The 22,071-nt window shown below is 40.0% G+C and overlaps 1 protein-coding gene across 1 annotated transcript in view; it reads left to right on the top strand.

The window, feature by feature from the left end:
- IL1RAPL1 (interleukin 1 receptor accessory protein like 1) overlaps positions 1–22,071 on the top strand; it is a 1,739,707-nt gene that overhangs the window by 1,052,145 nt on the left and 665,491 nt on the right. The window lies entirely within an intron of this gene.

The raw sequence follows: 22,071 nt of genomic DNA, 5'->3' as shown, positions 1-22,071 counted from the left end.
CACATTTTTGGGACCATTGTAATTTTCACAGCAAAAAATGCATTTAAATTGCATTCTTTATTGTGAAAATGACAGTTGCAGTTTGGGAGTTAACCACAGGGGGCGCTGTAGGAGTTAGGGTTCACTTTGTGAGTGTTTACAACTGTAGGGGGGTGTGGCTGTAGGTGTGACATCATCGATCGTGTCTCCCCTATAAAGGGGATGACGCGATCAATACGCCGCCACAGTGAAGCACGGGGAAGCCGTGTTTACACACGGCTCTCCCCGTTCTTCAGCTCCGGGGACCGATCGCCGCTCGAGTCCGGCGATCGGTCCCCGGAGCTTCGGACCGGGTCGCGGGAGCGTGCCGCGGGCGCGCGCCCGCGACCCGCGGCTGGGTACAAGTACAGGACGTATATATACGTGCTTGTGCCCAGCCGTGCCATTCTGCCGACGTATATGTGCAGGAGGCGGTCCGGAAGTGGTTAAACTCAACTGAATAGACAGTTAGAAATGAGACAGTATTCATTATTGATTGAAAGAAAATTATATTATTTAATAGACTAGCAACAGTTTGCACTTATTTGGTTTCTGCTTAACCACTTAAGACCCGGACCATTATGCAGGTTAAGGATCTTGCCCCTTTTTGCGATTCTGCACTGCGTCACTTTAACTGACAATTGTGCGTTGTGCAACGTGGTTTCCAAACAAAATTGGCGTCCTTTTTTTCCCACAAATAGAGCTTTCTTTTGGTGGTATTTGATTACCTCTGTGATTATTTTTCTGCGCTATAAACAAAAATAGAGCGACAATTTTGAAAAAAAAAACAATATTTTTTACTTTTTGCTATAATAAATATCCCCCAAAAATATATAAAAAAACATTTTTTTTCCTCAGTTTGCAATAAGCGTTTATCGATTGGTTTGCGCAAAATTTATAGTGTTTACAAAATAGTGGATAGTTTTATTGCATTTTTATTAATATTTTTTTTTACTACTAATCGCGGTGATCAGCAATTTTTTTCAAGGCAACATTATGGCAGACACATCGGACACTCTTGACACATTTTTGGGACTTTTATCATTTTCACAGCAAAACGTGCTATAAAAATGCACTGTTTACTGTGAAAATGACAATTGCAGTTTAGGAGTTAACCACTAGGGGGCGCTGTAGGGGTTAAGTGTGACCTCATATGTGTTTCTAACTGTAGGGGGCGGGGCTGGACGTGTGACGTCATTGATTGTCTTCCCTATATCAGGGAACAGACGATTAATGACACTGCCACAACGAAGAACAGGGAAGGTGTGTTTACACACACCTCTCCCCGTTCTTCAGCTCCGGTGACCGATCGGGTCCGCGGGTCCCATGGGCATGGTCACGGAGCTTCGGACCGGGTGGGCTTAAAGAATCATGTACAGGTACGTGATTGTGCCCAGCCGTGCCATTCTGTGGTTAAAGGAACACTAAAGATAATTTTTAAAAAACCAACATGTTATACTTACCTCCACTGTGCAGCTCGCTTTGCACAGAGTGGTCCCGAACCTGGTCTTCTGGAGTCCCTCAGCGGCTGTCTCGGCTCCTCCCCACAAGAACTAACCACCTTAATGCGAGCAAGCTTGCATGATGGTTAGTTCTTGCGGGTGTGCTCCAGTGATACAGCTATATACAGCTTTATAGCCGCTCACTCTATCACTTGGCCCTGCCCCCTGGTGCACCACGTCATTGGATGTGATTGACAGCAGCGTGAGCCAATGGCTGTGCTGCTTTCAATCAACCAATGAATGAGCCAAGAAGCCTGCGCGTTTACGGCGCAGGACTTTCGAGAGGTCAGGTAAGTAAATGAGGGGCTGCTAATCCACAGATGTTTTTTTCACCTTAATACATAGAATGCATTAAGGTGAAACAACTTTTATCTTTACAACCCTTTTAAAATTAATTTGAAGATCTTAAGGAAACAAAGATACATGCATGTCCATCCTGAGAACTGTGGTTCCACACTTTGTCTACTACATAATTATTGTTTCCCCACAGCTCTGCATGGACACACAAGTGATGTGACAGCTGGTGGGTGGAATCATATGATAAAGGGGAGAGATATAGGCATATGACAAACCCTGAAGTATTGGAAGCAGTGCTTCTATCTTATCTAGATAGAAGGCTGGATTTAACAGAAATGAGTGGTAAATATTAGTCCCCATTCATATATTTCTGGCCCAAAGTGGTGTATTATGTCATGCATTACCACATAAACCCTCCTAATTATTTTAATAGGCTACCAATGCACAGGGGCGGACTGACCATTGAGTCACTCGGGCACTGCCCGAGGGCCCCATGCCACAAGGGGGCCCCATCCGGGTTGCCAGGCTCAGTAAAACCAGGGACAGTATGTAAAAATCTGTGTTTTTTTTAGATCTGTCCCTGATATGTCCGAAAATGACATGCTTTTAATGTGAATATCCCAAGATTTTAGCTGCCCGCCTCTGCACTACCTCCTGGCGTGGTGGCCATCTGTAAGCCAGAGGGGCCCCATAATCTTCTATTGCCCGGGGGCCCCATGAGTTGTCAGTCCGCCCCTGCCAATGCACCATAATGGACTAGAAAATGCCCTTCGCTATTTTTCATGTAGTAGTGCACTACCTTGTGTGATGTTGCACTGCAAATAATAAGTGTGCTGAAGGTACGTTCCTTCAGTGCTTTGAGGATGTTTAGACACCTATTTACATAAATGGTGAATGAAGAAGGTAGTGGTTTTTTTTCTCTTATTACTAAAAATCCATCCATTCAGCCGGAACTATTTTAAATAATTAGCAGTACTATTCAGACAAGGCCTGCATTGAAAACGTAAACTATGCATCTTTAAGCTACAGTGATAGAGTATTAAAAACCAGTAGCCTAAGCCAATTTTTTCCCATTTCCATCTGCCTAACAACATCATGATTTTATTTCATATGTCAAAGATTTGCTTGGCCAGGTGCAGTTTAAAGAAGTTTTCTTCAAATTGTTTATTACAGGAATTATCATAATTCAATCATGTTATGTTATGTTGAGAACATTTAGTACATCTTCTCTAATGAGCAAATCTCAGATGAAGAGACATAAATGTCAGTGTAACAGCATTTCTTATAAACTCGTACTTAATAACACGTCAGTTGTACAATATTATTAACATTTCAGGAAATCACTCTAACAATCTTACTCCAAAAGAAAAGTAAGAAGATCATTTTAAATTCGCTACTGACCTTTTATATACAATGCATATAATGTGTTCTGTAATTTGCATATTAAAGGTAGCTAAGGTCATTTTTGTAAGCATTTTCTGCAATGCAAGGGCACACACTGGAACAAAATGACAGCTGAATAGAGGCCTGCACAGAAATGTTTTATCATAAATTAAAGGGTCACTAAAGGAAAACATTTTTTTTGCTGAAATTACTGTTTACAGGGTATAGAGACATAAAAGTTAACTGATTCCTTTTAAAAATTATTAAAAATAGATTAAATTCAATCATATAATGTGCCTCTAGTTTCACTTTCGGTTTTAAACTGGTTTCATGTTTCTGTGAAGTAAAGAGACCCACAGAACAAAAACAAACACATCCAGGGCAGTGTTTTGTTTTTAAAATAAATCTGATTGGTTCTGTTAAGTTTTAGACACACAGTAATGACAGCTTAGACCACTGTGAAAAGCTCCCAGTACTGTGGTTATAAGGAGCCAGACAACCAGGAAGTGTGGAGATCACAGCAGAATTACAGCAACTTCAAAGCAAAAACTAACAAGTGATGTCACACGCCCAGCCACGCCCCCCCACAGTAAGAATCTCACATTAGGGCACACTTAACCCCTACAGCGCCCCCTCCTGGATAACCTCTTCACTGCCAGTGTCATTTTTACAGTAACCAATGTATTTTTATAGCACTGTTCACTATAAAAATGACAATGGTCCCAAAATAGTGTCAAAAGTGTCCGATGTGTCCGCCATTATGTCGCAGTCATGATAAAAATCACTGATCGCCGACATTACTAGAAAAAAAAATATTAATAAATATGCCATAAAACTATCCCCTATTTGGTAGACGCTATAAATAAAAAACAATCAATAAACGCTTATTGCATTTTTTTTTTACCAAAAAATGTAGAAGAATACATATCGGCCTAAACTGATGAAAACATTTATTTTTTATTATTTTTTTTGAGGATATTTATTATAGCAAAATGTAAAAAATATAGCATTGTTTTCAAAATTGTCGCTCTATTTTTGTTTTTAGAGCAAAAAATAAAAAACACAGAGGTGATTAAATACCACCAAAAGAAAGCTCTATTTGTGGGAAAGAAAAATAACAATTTTGTTTGAGAGCCACGTCGCACGACCGTGCAATTTTCAGTTAAAGCGACGCAGTGCCGAATTGCAAAAAGTGGCCTGGTCTTTAAGCTGGATAATGGTCCGGGGCTTAAGTGGTTCAAAGCCATCCTACTCAATAATGACAAAACTCTGACATTATTGGCATGTGCTTGGCAGCCTCCTTGGTGAATATGTTATCATTACCAATGTTCAAATTTAAATAAAATAAAAGAACCTGTTTAGTTGAAAGAACTGGGGTGCAGATGTTATGCTGCTAACACCCTGGGTGCAACAAGCGGAGGATTCAGCAGTGCCAGTCAGCTAGTAGACAACAAGGCATGATAAAAAATACTGTAAAATTCAAAATACAAAATTCAATGTAATTTGACATGTCGCGCGACTTGGGGCGACTTGGAGCAATTTGAAGTCGGATCCCAAGTCGCCCTGTGTGAACCGGCTATTACAGTGCCAGAAACAGTCCATAAATGATGACGGAGCAATTCCAGCAACTAAGAGGAGCTGATTTACTAAAGGCAAATTCGCTGTTCACTTTGCAAGTGAGGTTGCATTCCACAAATACATTTTCCCCAGAGCTTAGTAAATGTGGTCAAGCTCCACTTTGCAAAGAACACCTAATCACATGCAAGGAAATATATTATGAAAAAAAAATTGCTTGCACGTTTCGATGATGGAAATCATTGGAGCTTTACCTCATTCACTAAGCTCTGGGGATAATTATCTTGCAGAGTGCAACTTCCCATGCAAAGTGGATTCATCTTTAATAAATCAACCCAAAATTTCTTGCACATTTTAGTCATATGTGGTCTGTGACCAAACTACAGACATGAGCAGATTGTTAAATTACAGTTTTATTTTATCTATTGCATCTAATGCTGGTCTGGATCATTGAAAGAGATACATCAGGCATCCATTTCAATACCAGCAAAGATCTCATCAATGCTCACTTTTTTTAGACATTTTACCATAGACTTCACTCATATTTCCTGCTTCAAATATAATGCTTTTAATAGTAAAAATCTTGCTTGATTACCACCAGAATAGTTAACCTCTTGACCACTGGGCACTTAAACCCCCTTCCTCACCAGACCAATTTTCAGCTTTCGGTGCTCTCACAATTTGAATGACAATTACTCAGTCATACAACATTGTGCCCATCTGAACTTTTTGTCCTTTTTTTCCCACAAATAGAGCTTTTTTGTTTTGGTGGTATTTGATCACCTCTGCGATTTTTATTGTTTGCGCTATAAAAGAAAAAACACTGAAAATTCTGTAAAAAAAAAAAAAAAAAAATCTTGTTTCTGTCATATTAGCAGGTATTGCGGAGTATTGGGGGTATTGCGGAGTATTGGGGGTATTGCGGAGTATTGGGGGGGGTTATTGCAGAGTATGGGGGGGGTTATTGCAGAGTATGGGGGGGTTATTGCAGAGTATGGGGGGTTATTGCAGAGTATGGGGGGGTTATTGCAGAGTATGGGGGGTTAATTGCAGAGTATGGGGGGTTAAATGCAGAGTATGGGGGGTTAAATGCAGAGTATGGGGGTTAATTGCAGAGTATGGGTGGTTAATTGCAGAGTATGGGGGGTATGGGGATATTGCAGAGTATGAGGGGTTAATTGCAGAGTATTGCACAGGGAGGGAGGGATGGATCTGTGACTGCATTTGTCACAGATCCAGCCACAGCAGCTGCTGCTGCTTCCGCTCTCCCCCCTCTCCTCTCACACTGTACCGATCGGTACAGAGAGGAGAGGGAGGAACCGGCGTCATGACATGACGCCGGTTTGTTTACAAGTGATCGCTCCGTAATTTGACGGAGCGATCACGTGGTAAACCGCCGCTATCAGCGGCGATTTACCGCGATCTGTGATGCGCCGGGTCTTCTAGACCCGGTGCTCACAGATGATTCCGGGAGCGCGCCCCAGGGGGCGCGCGAGTGAAGGATTCTGGGAGGACGTCCCAGGGACGTCGTCCCAGAATAACTCCACCGCGCTGTAGCAGTATTTTCGCTATGGCGCGGTGGGGTAGTGGTTAAGCACCCAAATCAGCTCCTGACCCATCTAAAGTGCTTTTCTTCTGCTGATGATAAAGCAGACTCATTTAACCGCTTAAGGACCACCCCTGGAACATTTATTGTGGCATGGGGGCCCTTTAGCTGTATGTGATATATTCCATCAACTCTGGGCCCCACTCCCGATGTGATTGGACACAGTGGGAGCCAATCAGCAGGTCTGGTGATGGTTGCCGGGAACCCAAAGATCATTCGTAGAGAGGCAGAATGTTGGTCTGCCTATGTAAACAAGGCAGACCGCTGTTCTGCCAGAAAGGAAAATAGAGATCTCATGTTTCTGCTAAGATCTCTGTTTTCCTTTAGTCAAAGCACTCCCCCTACAGTTAGAAAGCACACACAGGGAACACATTTAACCCTTTGATTGCCCCTGATGTTAACCCTTTCTCTGCCAGTGTCATTTATACAGTGACAGTGTTTTTTTTTTAACACCAATCACTGTATTGGTGTCACTGGTCCCCAAAAAGTGTTCCTTTGTGTCAGATTTGTTCGTCACAATATCGCAGTCCCACTAAAAATTGGTGGTTGCCGCCATTACTAGTAAAAAATATAAAAAATAAATAAAAGTCCCTAAATCTTTCCCATAGTTTTTAGATGTTATAACTCTATATACGCTTATTGGGATTTGTTTTACCAAAAATATGTAGCAGAGTACATATTGGCCTAAATATATAAAGAAATATGATTGTTTTTTATTAGATATGTTTTATAGCAGAAAGTAAAAAAATATTGTTGTTTTTTTTTTTTTTCAAAATTGTCAGTTTTTTTTTGCTTAGAGCGCAAAAAAAATAAAAACCGCAGAGGTGATAAAATACCACCAAAAGAAAGTTCTATTTGAAGGGAAAAAAAGGACATACATTTTATTTGGGTACAGTGTCGCATGACCGAATAATTTTGTCAGTTAAATTAACGCAGCGCCGTATCGCAATAAAAGGCCTGGTCATTAAGGGGGTAAAACCTTACGAAGCTGAAGTGGTTAACTGATCAATAGTGTTCCTGTTCTTTAGTGGCCCATATGCAAAAGCACACTCTGCATGAGCAACATGTCATCCTTAAAGGGGTTGTAAAGGTTTGTTTTTTATTTTCTAAATAGGTTCCTTTAGGCTAGTGCATTGTTGGTTCACTTACCTTTTCCTTCAATTTCCCTTCTAAATGTTCTTTTTTTTTTGTGTTCTTTGTCTGAATTTCTCACTTCCTGTTCCTCCTCAGTAAAGTGTTCAGTAAGCTGTTCTAAATGACTTTCCACCCCTCGGATAATGGTGGAAAGCTTACTGAGGAGAAACAGAAAGTGAGAAATTCAAACAAAGAAAAAAAAAACATTTACTGTAGAAGGGAAATCGAAGGAAAAGGTAGGTGAACCAACAATGCACTAGCTTAAAGGAACCTATTTAGAAAATAAAAGACGAACCTTTACAACCCCTTTAATTATATCTGTACTCATTACACACTAGTCTTTTTATGTTTCATTTACCTTGAAGCTGGATACCAAAATACAAACTTATGTAGTAAGGTCTATTGAGAACAGTGCAGTGATTTTCAGCTCCAGCCCTCCAATACCCACAATTCTTCATGTTCTCAGGATTGCCTTAAGCTTGTGTCAGTGCTTTTTTATCAGGAATACTGCTGGGTAATTATCACAGCTGTGCTATCTGATGGAAATGTTCAAAATATGACCTGCTTGGAGTAACTAAGACCCCTTTCACGCCGAGGGCATATTGCAGGCGCTATTGCGTTAAAAATAGTGCCTGCAATCCACCCTCAAACAGCTGCTTTATTGTCTCCAGTGTGAAAGCCCTTGAGGGCTTAGAACACTGGAGCGTCGCGCTAGTAAAACATTTCCTGCTAGCCGCATCTTTGGAGCGGTGAAGGAGCGGTGTGTATAACGCTCCTCCACCACTCATGCCCATTGAAATCAATGGGACAGCGTGGCTTTTAACCCTTTATTGCCTGCCATTGGTGGGTTAAAAGCGCCCCGCCAGTGGCCAAAAATGGCCGCCTATAGCATCAGGGGGTAAAAATAGCAGCGTTTTACCGCAAACGGCTCAGTGTAAAAGTGTGGGCGGCTCAGTGTGAAAGGGGTCTAAGAAGTTAAAATAGCTAAAATAGCTAGAAATAGCGCCTGCAAACCGACCTGAAACAGCGGCTGCTGTTTTTCCAGTGTGAAAGCTTGAGGGCTTTCACACAGGAGCGGTGTGCTGGCAGGAGCGGTAAAGGAGCGGTGTGTATATGAAATCAATGGGACACCACGGCTATACTGCTGGCAATGCGCCTCTGCAGAGGCGCATTGTGGGCGGTTTTAACCCTTTCTCGACCACTAGCTACCGCTAGCGGCCAAATAGTGCCGCTAAAAATTGCGCCTGCAAACCGACCTGAAACAGCGGCTGCTGTTTCTCCAGTGTGAAAGCCCTCAGGCTTTCACACTGGAGCGGTGTGCTGGCAGGACGGGAAAAAAGTCCTGCTAGCCGCTTCTTTGGAGCGGTGAAGGAGCGGTGTGTATGCGGGCGGTTTTAACACTTTCTCAGCTGCTAGGGGCCAAATAGTGCCACTAAAAATTGTGGCGCTTTACCACCACTGCATCTCCTACCACAGTGTGAAAGGGGTCTAAGGGGTAGTGTTGTCAAATACTTCCCTAGCATGTCCCCCTGCTTATAATATTCAGGTGTGAAAATATGTTTTGCATAGACAGCTCCATCAATGACCCCACACGTCTTCCACAATGATTGCTGGGTATAATTACAAGGGTAGAGTTAGCAGAATATGAGCCCAGAGATTTTTAGGTCTAGATAAGTATTAAACCACTGATTTGGGTAACACCATAAAGAAAATGTCCAGCTTTGATCACAGCTTAGAAGTTATCAAACTTCTGAGAGTGTCATATAATTGTCATCAGCAGGATATCTTAATTCTCACTCATCACTTATTACCAAAAATATGTCTTGCCCTGGTGTTAAGAATATTATCAAAGGCACAGTGGGCAAACCTAGCAACCATAATGACCAACACATTCAATAAAATATATTAGTATTATATATTCACAAAAATACATCAAATACATGTGTTTCTTAAAGAACTGACTATCTGAAGGAAATAAAATTATATATAATTCATCTATCACTTGCCCTCATTTCAGTTTTAATAAGCTCTCTTGGCTCCCTTATCTTTTTATGTTCATTTCAGAGCAATTAAAAAGGAATGCAAATTACATTGCTTGTTTTTTCTTTTTTTATAAAGTCGTTCTTGTGAAACTTCATTAAAGTTAAAAAAAAAAAAGTATTGCATTTATATAAATGATTTAATTAATTTAGGGTTTTGTCATTAAAGTGCAGACCGGTGTTATTACCTTTATGTAACATTCTAAAGTATACCAGAGAATTTTAAAAAGCAAATAGTATTATTGGCTTTTTACAAGTTATTTGTGCTAGTAAATTTGATGTGCTTACTGTAAAGGTAATCTTATTCATGTGTTTTCATGTTTATTTATTTTTTACCTTATTAGAAAATATATATATATATATGTTTTAATATATGAATGCACATGAAGAGCAGAACAATTATGTGACTCTTTGGATATAATGGAAATCTTTTGTGTTATCTCAGATACTAGTGTAAGCCAACACTGCCTAATACACAAATAGCCACTAGAGGGAGAATTCAAATACAAACATATGAAAATACAGTTTTTTCATTACAAAACCATTTAGAAGGTATGAGGCATATATTAAAGAATAATTTGGAAAATGAATACAGTTTTTGTTATACACTGAGACCCTCTTTGTGCCCGTTTACATTTAGGTGTTTTTATAACTAGCATTTGCTGTTACCAAAGATCTAGCATAATCAGAGTAGATTTAACTTTGGACTATGGAAAGATATAAAACACAAAATTAAAGAAAAATTAAAATGTTTTTCCTGCTTCCATATTTTCCAATATACCGATAATGTACCTCTGTTCCAGAAAAGAAAACGTTTTCTCTATATTCTAGAGCAGGCTTTACCTTAGCCTCCAGTGTCTTCTATAGAGAAATCCTTCACTATGTCCTGGAATTTGTTGTTTGGGATGTGAAATCTGTTAGAAGGAAGTACTTCAGCAGCTGGCCTCATTAAAGTGGAGTTCCACCCAAAAATGGAACTTCCGCTTTTTTGAACCCTCCCCCCTCCAGGGTCACATTTGGCACCTTTCAGGGGGGAGGAGGGTGCAGATACCTAAGACTTCACCCACTTCCGAGCATAGACTCCCATGGGAGTCACGCCACTTCCTGAAGCTGTCTTCTGGGAAACACACTGTTCCCAGGAGAGAGCGGGGACCAGTTACGATGTGCCACATGAATCGCGTTTGCGCAGTAGGGAACCGGGCAGTGAAGCCACAATGGTTCACTTCCTGATTCCCTCACTGAGGATGGCGGCGGCGGATGGACGAGCGATTGCTTGGCCTCAGCTGCCGACTTCGTGGTCGCACTGGACAGGTAAATGTCATTTTTTTAAAGGTCAGCAGCTGCACTATTAGTAGCTGCTGGGTTAAAAAAAAAAAAAAAAATTGGATGCACCTCCGCTTTAACACACATCCGGCACCTGACGTCCACCCTAGGAGATCACCCCTACTTCACCATTATCAGTGAGCATCATTCTTCCTGAATACATGGCCAGTGTCTTCCTCTGCTGATTGATTTTCCACATGAAAAAAACTTGCAAAAAACACAGTAAAACATGCAGTAAAAAACATGCAAACCACTATAAGGCTAAATGTCCAATTAGCTTCTTTGCCACATGCAGGGCAGCCCATTGAAATCAATAGACTGCACTATGCGTGTTGAGGGAACAACTTGCCACAAAATGTGCTTCTACTATGCTAGGTGTGAATGGGGCCTTAGGCCTCATTCACACTTGGCCGTTCGGGTCCGTTTGTCGGCGGACCTGAACGGCCGCTCCATGCATCGCTATGGAGTGTCGGATGTCAGCGGAGACATGTCCGCTGACATCCGACCTGGTCCGACCCGCTAAAAACAGACATATGGGGGCCACGTCCCCATCCGTCCATGCGGATCAGATCGGGTAAGATCTGATGAAAACGGACATGCTGTCCGTTTTCATCAGATCGCTCCATAGGGACACAGCGGTGCCCGACAAGCCCCTCCCCGCTCAGTGAGCAGAGAGGAGCTTGTCATCGCCGGCTCAGCGGAGATCTCGGACTGATCTCCCGCTGAGCCGACGGGAGCAGGCGGACTCCGTAGCGACGGAGTCCGCCAAGTGTGAATGAAGCCTAAAAGTGAAAGGGTGTTTACACAAGAACAATGACAGCTGAATGTCCCCATTCACTCCCTCCAATGTACGGTAATTGTATAACGCTGGCCATAAATTATGCAATCTGATTGTCCTAGCTCTGTACAAATTTTCTTTATATTTACCAAAACTATTTAATAAGAAACCACACCTAATTCATTCAATTTGTATCAAATCAGGTGGGCCCTTGAACTACATAGCAGATGGTAGATCTAAAGAGGATTGTACGATCAGATTGTACAATGTATGACCACCTTAAAGAAAGAAATAGGAAAGTGGGTGGAAATAGTAATGAGGAAGGTATGGTCCAGAGAAGTAAACCCGCCCTATTCTGTTATGCAGTAAGGGGGTGCATGATGGTATATGATGTTTCCTGGGTGGTCACAAGATGATATAGGAAGTTATGGGCAAGAGAGGTGCAGATTCAAAGCTGCTATGGACTAGTTAAGTGGCAGATAAGAACAGTGGGACTGCAGAAAAGACATGAGAGAAAGCTTCTATTTATTATGAAAAGTGAAATTCTGCCTGAAAAAGTAAACCTTGAATGCAGCTCAATACCGTATTTTCCGGCGTATAAGACAACCTTTTGTACTTAAAAATATCGCCCAAAAGTCAGTGGTCATTTTATACGAAAAAAAGTGTCCTGTGCGAGTTTGATCCGTGTGCGATGCAAATTCAGCTCTATAGACTGGCATTCCCTGAAATTGCGGCCGCGAATCGCGGAAAAATCACGGCTGCAAAATCGCGATTTTGAGTTCGCAGCAGTGTGAACCTAGCCTTATAGCACTAATCGCTGTATAAATGTAAATGGTCTCAAAAATGTGTGATACCCACAGAACTGCATGCTGACCGTGAGGCAGGCGCTGGGGGAACCTGAGAGGAACAACTTATACCTTCCATCTTGGCTTGGCTTTACATACATGGTTGGAGAAGCTTGGTGCCGGCATACGGGCACATTTAAATGCGAGTGCAATATCTGTTTGATTTTAAGTAGCCAATACATTTTTTACGTACTACACCATGAGGGGCACTCTTCTTTTTTGTGAGCCATTGTAGGAGAGATAGAGACCCCATTGACATATTCAAGGCACCTGGCGATTGGTGAACAGACATGTAAAAGGAGTGGTTATCCTGGGAATGAACCAAAGGCATTTTGATTGATTGAGATCTGGTGAGTGGCCATTTCTAGCGGTGACGGGAATATAACAGAAAGTGGTGTCATTATTGTTGTATTATAAACCCACGGGAGAAGCACTTAAATGAATATTTAATTAGCACATTGGGACTTTAATGAACAGAGGATATATTTTGTAATCCTCCACCGAATTGTCATATATATATAAATATATATATATATATATATATATATATATATATATATATATATATATATATATATATATATATATATATATATTGTTTCACCATATATATTGTTCTATAATATTGTTTTATTATATATATATTTTTTTCTGTTTTTTGTATAACACTTGTTTGCCTTGGATGGGCAGTCACCTTTAATATATTGGATAAGGTTACTAAAGCACTATATGAGCATTATGTCAATCGCATAGATAGATTCACGTAAGTTGCACATAGGTTCATACCTCTTTTGGGTGTATTTATATTCCCCATGAGAAGAACTTTAGCACATTTGTTTATTTAAATAGAGGTGTTGTGTGTTAACGATTAACAATTTAATCAGTACCTAGTAACAGGTGGTGATAAATAAAGGAAAAAAGAAGGGGAGCGCAATTAACTCACTACACATATTTCTTAAAGGACCAGACACCAACAGGTGTCCTGACCCTTTTCTTTCCTGATTTCAGCAAACCCACTACAATAACATAATATAATATATATTTTCACTTGCGCCAGCAATATTTATTGTCCTTATATAGACTGGCATTCCCTGAAATTGTGGCCGTGAATCGCGGCAAAATCACGGCTGCAAAATCGCGATTTTGAGTTTGCAGCAGTGTGAACCTAGCCTTATAGCACTAATCGCTGTATAAATGTAAATGGTCCCAAAAATGTGTCAAAAGTGTCCGATATGTCCGTCGCAATGTCATGGTCACAAATAAAATCGCAGCTCGCCGACATTACTAGTAAACAAAATAAAAAAAATTAAAATTCAATAAAACTATCCCCTATTTTGTAGACGCTATAACTATAACAATCATTATACGCTTATTGCGTTTTTTTTTACCAAAAATATGTATAAGAATACGTATGGGCCTAAACTGAGGAACAAAATAAAAAAATAAAAACATTGTGATATTTATTAACCTGCCTGGCGGTATCCCCAAGCGTGACTCGGGGTGGGTTTTTCATGCTGCGATCGGTATCCCCGAGTCACGCTCGGGGTAGCTGTGCAGAGTGTGCAGCGGCGCGGCTTACATTTCGCTGAATCCACAGGCAAGTTACTCACCTTGTCCCTGGATCCTGCGATGCATCCCCGCTGTGTGAGCGAGCGTGACCTCCTCGCTCGATTCACAGTGTCCCCGTGTGCCGCCGATCTCCGTTCCCTGCGATGTTACGACGCACGGGGGCGGAGAACGGCGCCAAATTCAAAAAAGTAAATAAACACAATACACACAGTATACTGTAATCTTATAGATTACAGTACTGTATGTAAAAAAATACACACCCCCCTTGTCCCTAGTGGTCTGCCCAGTGCCCTACATGTTCTTTTATATAAACTGTTCTTTCTGCCTGCAAACTGTAGATTGTCCAAAAGTGGCCCTTTATGTCAAAAATGGTTTTAGAGCAGCTAGCGGTAATAAATTAGAATCACTTGCAGAATTGTGCGATAGCGATTTGTGGGGAAATACGTCATAAAAAAATAAAAGTAATGACAGCGACAATTCTGCAACTGAGCAAATATCAGTGATTTTGAGTTGATTACATTATTGAATAATTTTTATTATAATTATATTATTATTTGTTATAATTATGTATAATTATTTATTATATTATAATTTATAATTTTGTTTTTAAAAACAAATCATACCCGGGATGCCTACTAGACTCTTGTTTGGTCAGATTTAAGTGAGTTATTCCTAAAAATTACAGACCTACAGTATAAAACGCCAAATTTCCTTGCAAAATAATTGTACCGCTTTTGGTACATAATTCCAGACAGAATCATACCGCCAGGGAGGTTAAATCATAAAGTAAAAATGATTGTGTTTTTTTCAAAATTGTCGCTCTTCTTTTGTTTATAGCGCAAAAAATAAAAACCGCAGAGGTGATCAAATACCACCAAAAGAAAGCTCTATTTGTGTGGAAAAAAAGGACATCAATTTTATTTGGGTGTAACGTTGCACGGCCACGCAGTTGTCAGTTAAAGCGACGCAGTGCCGAATCGCAAAAAGTGCTCTGGTCAGGAAGGGGGTAAATTCTTCCGGGGCTGACGTGGTTAATAATCAAAATAAATACAAATTCTGGTCAAAGTTGGCCTGCTCATAGATGGCCAATCAGTCAGGGTGTGAGTGGGTTAAGTTTTTTTTACCATTTACATTTCTATTGTCCTTATCAGATTCTATGTGGGCTTAAATATCTTTCATTAGGTAGAACCTTTATGACCACCAATGCAGCACAACACTGTTAAATCAATCTTTTTAGTTGTTCCTAGGAGACTGATCAATATGTTGAGTTATTTTCCATTCACTAGCATATCAATTCAACATACTGATAAAAAGAAATAATGATTAGCAATTTTACAAAGAGCCTTCAACTTCAGCAGCTAAAAAAAAGAGCTGTTTATTTCCACAGCTCATGCTTAGAATTGATATCTCAAGTAGGTATGACGCTGCATGAAAGCTTTGTATTCAGTTCATAAATGTCCCTTTTTATGATGGTAAAAAATATACTGAGGCATTGTATTACTTTGCTACAGAATAACAAAGCACATTTCAAAATGTAAAACGTTATCTTTCTAGAGAACTTATTCAAGTATTTACAGTGCCTTGATAAAGTATTCATACCCCTTGACATTTTTCACATTTTGCCATGTTACAACCAAAAACTTAAATGTATTATATTGGGATTTTATGTAATAGACCAACACAAAGTGGCACATAGTTGTGAAGTGGAATGAAAATAATAAATAATTTTCAATTATTTTTACAAATAAATATCTGAAAAGTGTGGCATGCATTTGTATTCAGCCCCCTTTACTCTAATGCTCCTAACTAAAATCTAATGGAACCAATTGCCTTCTGAAGTCACCCAATTAGTAAATGGAGTTCACCTGTGTTTAATGTAATCTCAGAATAAATGCAGCTGTTCTGTGAAGCCCTCAGAGGATTGTTAGAGAACATTAGTGAATAAACACCATCATGAAGTCCAAGGAACACACCAGACAGGTCAGGATAAAGTTGTGGAGACGTTTAAAGCAGGGTTAGGTTATAAAAAAAAATACTGTGTATGGCCAGCCTTAGCAATATTCATTAGTATAGGAGCTGTACTGCCTTGGTCAGTAAAAAAAAACGCAGTAACTGATAACAGCATATCAACACTAATCTTTCATAGTTAGGACTACTAAGCTCTAGTGAAAGCCAAAATGTGATCTGGTAACAGGGGCTACAGCACTGTGCACATTATTATCACATTAGCATTGTGTCCTTACTTAAGCATCAATGAGTCATTATCTATAAAAATCCAGGCATAGATAATTTTTATATCTGCCTATGTGCATATTTACATGCATTTCAATACATGAACAGGCTTTGGCTGACAAAGTGGATAAGAATACAGAAATTTGGCATCTGCTAAACCAACTGCTGGATGAGTACATCAACATTCAGGAAAGCTTTTATGGCAGTGGCTCACAACCTCAGTCCTCAAGTACCTCCCACAGGTTATGTTTTTTTCGATTTCCTTCACCTTGCACAAATCCTTTAAATCAATGCCAATGGCTTGGTATTTCTGACAGCTATTTTATCTAAACACAAGAATTCACTATTTTATTTAAGGGAAAGTCCCAGAATATGGCCTGTTGGGGGACTGAGGTTGAGAACCACTGTTCTATGGGGGTATGTGTCAAGAAAAAGGGTTGAGCGGGGTGGGACTTTGTATGTGCCTTACAGGAGTAAATAAATATAGTAATACCACAGATATAAAATAAACACCTTTTATTTAACTGCCAAATGGCAGTGATATCAAAAGGATTCAAAATATAAAATCAAATCAATGACGAAGCGGAAATCCACCCAGGGGAAAAAGGGGGTTCCCCTGGGTGGACTTTTAAGGCACTAATAGTATTCCAAAATATACAGGATATTTACTCTCAATATCCTGTATATTTTGGAATACTATTAGTGCCTTAAAAGTCCACCCAGGGGAACCCCCTTTTTCTTTTCTCATATATACTGGATTTGACACAAGCATACATTTGCCATTCACCCCCTTTCATTCTCCAGAGAGAATAAGTTTAATGATTGTAGTTGTTCCTCATTGTTGCCCTTCTCTGGACTCTCTCCAGTTTACTTAAAATGCTCCAAGAAGATTATACAGTATGTGCATTTAGAATTTATGCTTGTCATTTACCTGTAAAGCCTCCCTTGTGCCCTAAGATTGCTGGGTGAAGCAATCTTGGACCTGAGTTCATCAGCCCCAGCTCAATGCACAGTCTATAACATTCTCCTATACAGACAGCTACCAAGACAAATACATAAATGTTTATTTAGGGAGATCATGGGAGGAGCAAAGACCTTGTCCAACACACAAAGTAATTCGACATTCTCATAAGATGATAGGGCTATACCATGCAAGAACAGAGGTGGGTGTGCTAGGGAATTGACTAGGAAAAATATCTACAAAGTTCAAAAGCACATTACACGTGAATAATAATAATTTATGGAAAAGAGAACCACTTGATTTTTCTGTGCATTCATCTGTAAAAAAAAAAAATTGGTAACAGGTAGCCAGATTCACGTAGAGATACGACGGTGTATCAGTAGATACGCTGTCATAACTCCGAATCTGCGCCGTCGTATATTTAAGTGTATTCTCAAATTGAGATATGCTTAAATGTAGCTAAGATACGACCGCCGGCGCCGTCGTATCTTAGCTGTCTGTTTACGCTGGCCACTAGGGGCGTGTATGCTGATTTATGCCTAGAATGCGTAAATCAGCGAGATACGCCTATTCACGAACGTACGCTTGCCCGTCGCAGTAAAGATACGCCGTTTATGTAAGGCGTTTTCAGGCGTAAAGATAGTCCACCAAAAAGATGGCGCAGCCAATGTTAAGTATGGACGTCGGAACTGCGTCAAATTTTAAGTCGTTTGCGTAACTCGTCCGTGAATGGGGCTTCCAGTAATTTACGTTCACGTCGAAACCAATGAGTCTTTGTGGCGTAATTTGGAGCATGCGCACTGGGATACGTCCACGGACAGCGCATGCGCCGTTCGTTCAAAACGTCAATCACATCGGGTCACGATTTATTAGCATAAAACACGCCCACCTCTTCACAATTTGAATTAGGCGCGCTTACGCCGACACATTTACGCTACACTGCCGTAACTTAGGATGTAAGTGCTTTGTGAATACAGCACTTGCCTCTCTAACTTACGGCGGCGTAGCGTATATGAGATATGCTACGCCTACCTAACATTAGGCACATCTACGTGAATCCAGCTAAGGGTCTCTTTAAATATATAGATAGGGTTAAATATTACGTTTAGGGTAACTTATGTTTAGGAAAACAGAAGGAAGGACCGCCCATCCTCAGCACTGTAGAAGGGACAGTCTGGTAACTGCAGAAAAAAGGAATATATAGGACGTTGTTTATAAAATATTCGATCCAAATGGGTTTTGTGCACTGGTCCAAATCATTTGGTGGAGGGGGGGGTTATGGTGTGGGGTTGTTTTTTTTACAGGTTGAGCTTGGCCCTTAGTTCCAGTGAAGAGAACAGCATACCAAAACATTTTGAACAATTTCATGCTTCCAACTTTGTGGGAACAGTTTGGGGACGGCCCCTTCCTGTTCCAACATGACTGCACTCCAGTGCACAAAGCAAGGTCTTTAAAGACATGGATGAGTGAGTTTGTGGTGGAGGAACTTGACTGACCCGCACCCAACAGAACACCTTTGGCATGAATTAGAGTGGAAACTGTGAGCCAGGCTTTCTCGTCCAACATCAGTACCTGATCTCACAAATGTGCTTCTGGAAGAATAGACATAGACACACTCCTAAACCTCGTGGGCAGTCTTTCCAGAAGAGTTGGAGCTGTTATAGCTACAAAGAGTGGGCCAACTCAACGTTGAACCCTATGGACTAAGACTGGGTTGCCATTAAAATTAATGTGTGTGTTAGGGCAGGTGTCCCAATACTTTTGGTAATATAGTGTACTTTATTATGGCTATTTATTCCAAGTTAGGAATAATCCTGTCATTTTTTCATTCCTACACAGAACAAAGAAGATTCTGAATTGCCAGCAATATTTCCTTGCTGTTTGAAAAATAACACATTCTCGTTTTTTCTGTTTTTCAAAGAATGTATAAATCATAATCAGAAAATGACTGTAAAATAACATGAAGCCTTTTTCATGCTTTTATGTTCATATTTATTCCAAATACTTTTTATACACCAAAAACATTTTCAATATGAAATCAATTATTCACACCTTAATGCTTTTTACACCTAAGGATGCTCTCACAAGAGGAAACAAGCTCATTAAAACTTCATGCTGGATGGCCTGTTTTCATGTTCCTCACTTCTATGACCTTCATTTTGCTGTTTCACTTCAGCATGTTTTAGCCATAATATTTTCACCTTCATTTGGCTGACATTTGTCACACGTTTGCATGTGTTATCAAACTGAATTGGATTAAACAAGAACAAACATTAAGACAGGTACTATGTGAAAAAGGTCAAGGATGTTGTAAACATTTTTTGTAGCATGATTTATAAAAAAAAAAAAGTGTACGGCATGTTTAAAAAATATATATATTTAAATTAATTTAAATAGACAGGCGGTAGCGAAGAGCTTTATTACCAACTTCAAAAAATATTAAACCCACCCCTCCTGGTTATAAACAACATGCTGCTATCCCAATAATGTATGTAACAAAATGCAAGAACATCCCAATGGCTTATACGCAGCTTACAAGTAATGAAAAATATTTTTTTTATAAAAATATTATTTCTATTTTCAATGAGTAAAATTGCATCACATCAGTGCCGCCTATCAGTGCCCATCAGTGCTGCATATCAGTGCTGCCTATCAGTGCCCATCAATTCTACATATCAGTGCCTCCTCATCAGTGTCCATCAGTGCCACCTTATCAGTGCCAACTCATCAGTGCCCATCAGTGCTGCGCCATCAGTGCCCATCAGTGCCACCTCATGAGTGCCCATCAGTGAAGGAGAAAACAAAATTTAATAAGAAGGGAAGAAACTATAAAAATGCAATTTGGAGGGGGGGTGGGTGCCTGGTATTGAAGTGGTTAAATACCTCATGCCTGGACCACTATGTATTTAACTCGTACATGTATTTTTTTTTATTTCCTTTAGTGCATTGACTTTAAAATGGGTTCTAGAAGTATTTTGTACTCTGATTTCTTTCTTTAATAATAAAAAAAAATAGATATGCTTTTCTGCCATATTTTTTCTATCTGTTTGATTCAGTACCCCGTACACACTACCAGATGCACAGATTAACCAAGCATTTCTACTATTTCTCAGAGCTCTTTTTTGTTAATTTTTTTCAACCGCTCCAGGGCTTTTTTTGTAGCCATTAATAACATTGTATTATAAGAAAAATACTAGTCATGCAGTACATTCTAAAACCCACTGAATTGCTAGTTTGTGTCTATTTGTGTTAAGTATTTTTTTTTTTTTTTTACTTTTGGATAGGGAAGCAGCCTTCTAGGTTTATAATGCTATCTGTGTACCTGCTGGGGAGATTTACCTCTTTATTTGTTCTGGTGACCATTGCCATCGAGATTAAAGGGGAGGGGGGATATACAATTTGAAGTTGTCATCAGAACAGAAATAGAGGGAATGTCTTCCAGTGAGGGCCTTTGTTGACAGAAATATAATAATCAATATCAATCAGCACAGTCACCTTAGTTTCATCAATCATACAAATAAATCAATATAATACATAAGTACCCAGAATTCTCACAATGCAAAAAATACATAAGACTACTGGTCACTGTTCCAACACTGTTAGGCGATTTCGCTCCACCCCCTTATATACACTGAATATACACTGTACGAAGTATGATGTAGCGTGACCTGTGAAGCCAATATAAAATAAACATAAATAAACCCCAAAAAGTCCATGCAATTGTTGTGATATAATAAAAGTCCACGGAATTCTCAGTACTTCCAACCAGTGGTGAAATGTATGTATTCTCTTATCTTCACACTACATAACACCCATGCACAGCATGTACGTCACCTCCTGTGAACCATATATGCTCATCTCAAACTTAAATTAAGGTTTCTAGCGCTTTTGCCCCTTATGGGCTATACCCTAGATGGCTGCTTAAGATGTTGCTCCTCTTTTCCATTTTCACCAAATGCAGGCATTCATTCATGGGAAAAGAATTGGGAGCAGTAGTGCTCTCAGTACATTTAAAATCATTTAATATAAATCTCTTAAAATTACACTCACAAACAAATGCACACACAGTGCTATTTACAGCTAATTAGTTAAATGTTGTCAGCAGCTCTCTCAACACAAATTCTGTCTAGTGCAGATGGACGCTGTATGACGTCACTGATGTGGTTCCATCCCTATATGCGTTATTCCAGATCCAAATGCTTCCTCAGTAGGACAGACAGGCCAGTGACTCATGCTTATATACCCTCCCTGCCACGGCTATGGAGACCACAGCCACTGCAGATAAACAACCAGAAATGCCATCGGAGGAGACCACAACACACCAGGAGTGACATTGTGGAAGGCCGTTGTCTTTCTCTTGACCCTGAAAGAGGCATTGGCGACTGCTATCTCTCTAGAGACACCTCCTGAGGATAGAAAAAATGCAGATCACACCACAGAACTCCAAGGCTGGTCCCACTAAGTTGCCCCTGGAAGACGTCATCTGTGACAAAACGGTGTAGGGAGGAGCGGTGTGCTGATGTCACTGCAAACAAATGCTAAGTCCCAGAAGGAACTGCTCGAAACTTTTATGACATGCTTTTAACTTTCTACATAATAAACTAATATACTAATTTATGCATTACACAAAAGCAATTTAGATCAAAATAAATGTTTAGGCCATTAGGGGGCAACACTGTGGCCTTGTATATCCAATATGATTGCCTTCGACTAATTTGCCTAATGTAACGCCCACCCCTCAAATGTCTTTCTTCCTTCCCTAGTGTCCATAACTTCAAGCTCCTATAATCCATTTTATGACAATCCCTA

Source organism: Rana temporaria, chromosome 2 (assembly GCF_905171775.1).
Source record: "Rana temporaria chromosome 2, aRanTem1.1, whole genome shotgun sequence".
NCBI lineage: Eukaryota > Metazoa > Chordata > Amphibia > Anura > Ranidae > Rana > Rana temporaria.
Note: the sequence above shows the minus strand (reverse complement) of the source record. Positions and strands in the feature narration are given on the sequence as shown.